The sequence below is a fragment of the Cryptomeria japonica genome, chromosome 9, assembly GCF_030272615.1.
Source record: "Cryptomeria japonica chromosome 9, Sugi_1.0, whole genome shotgun sequence".
Taxonomy (NCBI): domain Eukaryota; kingdom Viridiplantae; phylum Streptophyta; class Pinopsida; order Cupressales; family Cupressaceae; genus Cryptomeria; species Cryptomeria japonica.
This window is the reverse complement of record NC_081413.1, coordinates 99,666,415-99,672,414: the sequence shown is the minus strand read 5'-3', so window position 1 is coordinate 99,672,414 and position 6,000 is coordinate 99,666,415. Positions and strand designations below refer to the sequence as shown.

Below are 6,000 nucleotides of genomic sequence, written 5' to 3'. Positions count from 1 at the left end.
GTTCTAGCTATCAAGGGTGGGGTTCCATGGGGCTTAAGCTTCTACTTTCTAGGAAGAGGAGGTCTCATGAAGAAAAAAATGTTTTACTATGGGATTATTTGGAATCTTTTCTTGGAAAATAGAAGCTTCTATTGTTTACTTGTTTTTGTCACTACACATAGTATAGAAGACCAGGGTATTGTATTCATGAGACCGCCAACTTCTTCTCTACAAAATTCATAGGACCAATAGCTTAACCTCAGCCTAAGAGATGGTTAAGGGTAAATGTTTTAAAGGTTTAGAAACTTGCAATATCAATATGTGATCAAGAAGATAGGCATAAATTAACCTTAAAGTTCATATTAGAAAAATACAAATGTAATGCATATGAAATTTTATATTTGAAACTAACTAGAAGAAGTGTATTAAAGTAAAATTATAAATATATCATTACTTTAAGAATATATTTTCTTGTATATTCTTTCTTCCATATACATGTAACTATTCCTTCAATATAGCACATCAAAGTAATGTAGATATTGTATAGATATAAAAGCAAGGTTATAAAATATATATAGAAAACAAAACAAATATTAAGCATAAATAGCATGGAAACATAAATGTCAACAATAAAGGAAAGCATAAATAACATGGAACTTTTAGGTTACAATGTTATGGAGTGAGCTTATCAATGGGAGTTACTAAGATTTATGATTTTTTATAAGTAGGTGATCCTATAGATTTTGTAGTAATGGGTAAAGTCTAAAAATTTAATCTTCAAAATTTTGAAGCAACTAATAGTTGTCACTTTTTATTAATGAAAAATTACTAAATCTATAGTTGAATCTACAATTACATATAGAGCTTAATCTAAAAGATTATTAGTGAGAATTATTAAAAGTAGAGATAAATGATATTTGGAAGGTGGGTGGAGTAAAGTTTTGACCCTAGGTCAAAGACATATAACACCACTTTGGACTCTTATTTTTTTTATACAAAGTTTAATTTATCTTCTCATAAGACCTTTTCTTCACAAAATTACTACTTGTAAGACTTCATGTGACCTCTTTCTCCAACTATAAGAATAAAAAGACGAGAGGTTCAGTATAAGAAAAAAATAGTAGTGCAATGTGACAAAAATCCTTAACACTCCAAATACACAAGCTCACATCTTCAAATCTATTATTTAAAATAATAAAAATTAATTAATTGTATAGATATTTATTTTTTTCTTTTCTTTTAAGACCCTTCCTCTTTCAAAATAGACCACGAATCTGTCCATGAGACCGCAACCTTAATCTCTTATTGACAACACCTAATCTCCACACAAATCAACACTGCTTGAAAATTTTTAAAATCTATAAAATACAAACTTTTTTTGTAAAATTTTCAAGAGCTAAATCTACATGATCATCCTTATTACTGTTAAACCACAAAAACACAGAGTGTTTTGCACATCTAAAAGATTTTTTAGAGTGTCATTTTCATATCTAAAAGATTTTTTAGAGTGTCATTTTGTATGAAATTTTTTTAAAATGCCATTTTATATGAAGATTAACCTGTTCTCATTTTAGACTTCCAAATAGAGCAAGATCATCGAGGCTTTGCGGCACAAAACTGTCAAGATAGGGCACCTACAATTTGTAGGCCGCACAGATTGTGAGTTTGAAAACAGAGTGTTGCGAGATGGCCTCCAAATCCCTGTCCAAAAGCAGAGAGCACAACAAAAAAATGGCCACTGCAATAGACGTTGGCTTCTTATTTATGTGAGCGCCTCTTAGCCACCACATCACTCAACTTCTCCACAATTCTCTTCTCCCTAAAATTAAACCCAAGCGCCTTGCAAATCTGCTGTACTAGAACCCTAATGTGTTGGTCGAAGTGCTTCGCTCTCAACTCCGATCTGTGAAATTGCGTCTCAGTCTGTATATTGTTGAATCTACGGATATAAATGGCGGTCGCGGCGGGGATATTTTGGTGGAGGAAAATCCAGGTAGAAATAATGGCTGTAGAGCGGAGCCCTGCTACTGCGGAGGCAAATTCTGTGGCAAAGATCATTTTCCTGACCTGTCGAGCGGCAACATAAAGACAGGTGGCGTAAATGGAGCTGATCGCAGATCTGTGGCTGTGAACTGGAATTCATCATTTGGCCGAAAAGGGAAGAGATTTGCTCGATCTGCTACATATGAGAGGTTTTGTGAGACTCGAACCTTGTGCCAACCTGGAGTGTTCTTGTAGGCTGAGGCATTTCAAAGGCGGCGATTTAAGGCAAATTTTCTCGTATAAATTTACAAGCTTATTTGATGTGGTGCTGGATTAGGGTTTTGTTGACCAACTGCAACTCCGCAAGCGTGAGCATGCTGTTGAGCTGGCGGGCCGCAATGGAAATTGGTGCCATGTAGATTGCCAACTGGAGAGTCTCGCAATTACAATTAAAATAATTAACACGCTAGAAGGAGGGTTTGAACATCCGACCTTGCGGTTAACAGCCACAAGCTCTGGCCAACTGAGCTATTCCAGCTTTCACTTTTGCAGTAAAATAGATACGCTATAAAATAACATCAAAACACAGACACATTGTTTTCCTTCTAGAGCTTTGAAATTCGATTTTCAAAGATTGAAAATAATATATAACGAAGAGCCATACATCTCCAAATCTAACTACTGCAAATGCCCTTAAAAATATATATTTGTACTAACAATAAAAAGATGAATTTTTTGGATTCCTTTGTTTTTCCCACAGGTCCCACCGAGATTTGAACTCGGGTTACTGGATTCAGAGTCCAATGTCCTCACCACTAGACCATGGGACCTTAATATTACTAACTTATTTTATTAAAATTATTTTTTCCCCCGCATTTTATGCGTGTCTTATGAAGTAGACCTTAAATTACTTTCCCGTGAAATTCTAAATAAAATTTGTAAATTTTAAAAAAATATTGTCTTAGAAACCATACACTTGCAGTTGCATTAAAGAACAGGAGCAGAATTGTGGGGTACATATTGTGATTAAAGAGTAGGTGTCTTCGGTGTATGTTTAGCCTGCCATTTTCATTTCACTGGTTTATAAAAGTATTAGTAACTATTTTGTGGGAAATTTGTACATTGATAAAATTTATGGCGCTTGTGAGCTTTGTTCCTATTTGTATTCAATATTGTTTTTTAATTTCAACTTCAAATGGCATTCTTTTTTTTATTGTGTATTAACTTTAACGTAGTTGTGCTATTCTTCTTTTATTGTGTGTTAATTTTAATGTAGTTGTGCTATTCTTCTTTACCTGTGATGGAGACTTTTAATTGTATGAGTGATAATAGAAGGTTTATTTATGAAGTTTATAAGATAAAATCTTTGTGTTATTAAAATATCTAGATCTTTATAAAAAGTATTGATCATGATGAGAGTGACAAGGAAGGATGGAAAGGCTCAACAAAGATTTTCGAAAAGTATAGTTCATAGTTCCTTCCTATGAAAGAAATCAATAACGTAAAGTGAAGATTTTAATGTTTTACTGTTTATTAGATTGATAAAATTGTTTATTTTGTCTTTAGCTATATTTTAGATTGATTTTTAGATATTTATAGATGTTTATTTTGTCTTTTGTTTAGTCTTTATCCAATGTTCCTAACAAAAGAAATATGTTTTGTCGTCAATTAATGAAGTGTTAGTTCGAATGTCTTTTTCATGGGATCTAATTTAATTGTTTTGCGACGTATGTAATGCGAGACATTGACTAGGTCAAAGCTCGGTCAATGGCACAACTTACTATCCTTATTGGCGAAAATATTGGAGAAGGAAATTCAAATAAAGAAGCAATGAGAATGTGGTATACAAGTTGGATTCAGTTTCTACTCCTATCAAGAAATGTCTAATAATTCCAAAATAAATCGGATAAGAAAAGGAATTGGGAAATGAACTATGGAGAGTTTTTTAATTTTTTCCATTTCCATGATAAGGAAAACCTAGTTTCTAAGTTTAAAAATGAATGTTAAGTTTATCAAATAATGTAAACAATAAATCAAACTTTTAAGTGATGGATGTGAGAAAAGTGAAAAAGTTAGAACTAATAAAAAAGTTTTAATTTTTTTTCTTTGTATGAAAAGGAAATTTAAAAAAAAGTCTAGTTTATAGAAAAGTTTAAAACTAAATATAAAGTTTAACAAGTAATGTAAACAACAATCTTTAAGTGGTGGATTTGTGAAAATTTTCAAATTAATTTGAAGTTTACCAACTAACATAAATAACAAACCTTTAAGTGATGGATAAGTGACAAAAGTGGAAAAGTCTAGCTTCCAAAAAAGTTTTAAAATGAATATAAAGTTTACTAAGTGATGTAAACAACAAATCAAAACTTCAAGTGATGGATTTGTGACAAAAGTGGAAAAGTTGAAAGTCGTAGCTTCTAGAAAAGGATTTGCGACAAAAGTGGAAAAGTGGAAAGTCATAGTTTCTAGAAAACTTTTTAAATTTTTTTCCTTTGCATGAAAATGAAATTTTAAAAATAAGTAACCTAAGTAAAATTAACAACAAATCTTTAAGTAATGGGTTTGTGACAAAGTTGGAAAAGTCATAGCTTCTAGAAAAGTGTGTGAAAAAGAGTTTTTTTTAAAGTCTAGCTTCTAGAAAAGTTTAAAAATAAATATAAAGTTTACCAAATAATATAAACAACAAACCTTTAAGTGATGGATTTGTGACAAAAGTGGGGTGTGATGATGATGAGATGAAAAGAGTATTGAAAATGGAATTAGAGAAGATATAGAATAATTTTAAAATGAATATAAATTTTATCAAGTAATTAAAACAACAAACCTTTAAGTGATGGATTTGTGACAAAAGAAAGGTGTGATGGTGATGAGATGAAAAGGATATTGAAAATGGAATTAGAGAAGATATAGAAAAGTTTAAAAATGAATATAAAGTTTACCAAGTAACATAAACAACAAACCTTTAAGTGATGGATTTGTGACAAAAGTGGGGAGTGATGATGATGAGATGAAAGGGATATTGAAAATGAAATTAGAGAAGATATAGAAAAACTTTTGAGACTTGTTGTAAATAAATATGATATGTACAAATTAGTGTTAACAACAAATCTTCAACAAAACTTAAGAGATGGATTTATGACCAAAATAGGTGTGATCTTTATGGAAGAATAAAAAGATGAAAATGTATAGTTGCAAAAGATTTGAAGTAAGTGTTTAAGGATTGTCTATCCTGTTTTGAAAGTGAGGAGATGAACTAGGTTTCACAATAACATGTATAGTTTAGAGAGTGAAAGTGGGGGAAATGTGTTCAAATATAAACTCAAACCTCTTTCATCAACCTCTTTTACATGGAGATAATGGTCACTACATAAACAACGAAATAATGACTTTACCTTTCTTTTTTATTTATTTAATCGTTATGAAAAATAAAAATAAATCTTATTAAAAAATGTAGAGTTGAAGTATCAGTAGTTGAACTAAGAAAAAGACAGTTTGTATAGGTTGGTGAAATCAAGAATGATAAATCATAGTGCAGTTGATTGAAGAAGAAATATAGTTTAGTGTGCGAGGGACAATAATAGTGTTTGTTGATAATAACATGAACTTGAGGACAGTATAAAGGGCATGATCTTCTTCTATAGCTGCATGCAGTTATTGATGGCAACAAAACATGATACAACAATTGGTTTACAAATTAGTTTTGCTAACAGTCTTTGGATAGACACGCAGATTGATTATGGATTTTTAGGTTGGCATGATGAAAGACTTTGGGACAACCTTATTGACAAAGAAGTCAGCACCATTGAAGGCTTCCAATTTGCTCCAACCCTCTACCAGTAGTTATCTTCCTACCACAACCTTTGGAGAATTCTATTGTGCTGAAAAACACAGTCCAAATTTTTAATTTTGAGTGTGTGTTGGTAATAATGCCTTGTTCATGAAAATTTTGAGCTTTTTCATCTTTGTTTTGTTTTTGTATTTTTGTTATTATAGTTGCTTTGTTGCAAACGCTCTTGTTTGTTTAGTTGTAATCCCCTT

General features: G+C 31.4%; 2 non-coding genes across 2 annotated transcripts; both read right to left on the bottom strand.

The window, feature by feature from the left end:
• Positions 1-2,426: 2,426 nt before the first annotated feature.
• TRNAN-GUU (transfer RNA asparagine (anticodon GUU)) lies at positions 2,427-2,500 on the bottom strand. The gene has a single exon. It is a non-coding gene; the product is annotated as a tRNA-Asn (tRNA).
• Positions 2,501-2,720: 220 nt separating this feature from the next.
• TRNAQ-CUG (transfer RNA glutamine (anticodon CUG)) lies at positions 2,721-2,792 on the bottom strand. The gene has a single exon. It is a non-coding gene; the product is annotated as a tRNA-Gln (tRNA).
• Between the last annotated feature and the right edge of the window lie 3,208 nt (positions 2,793-6,000).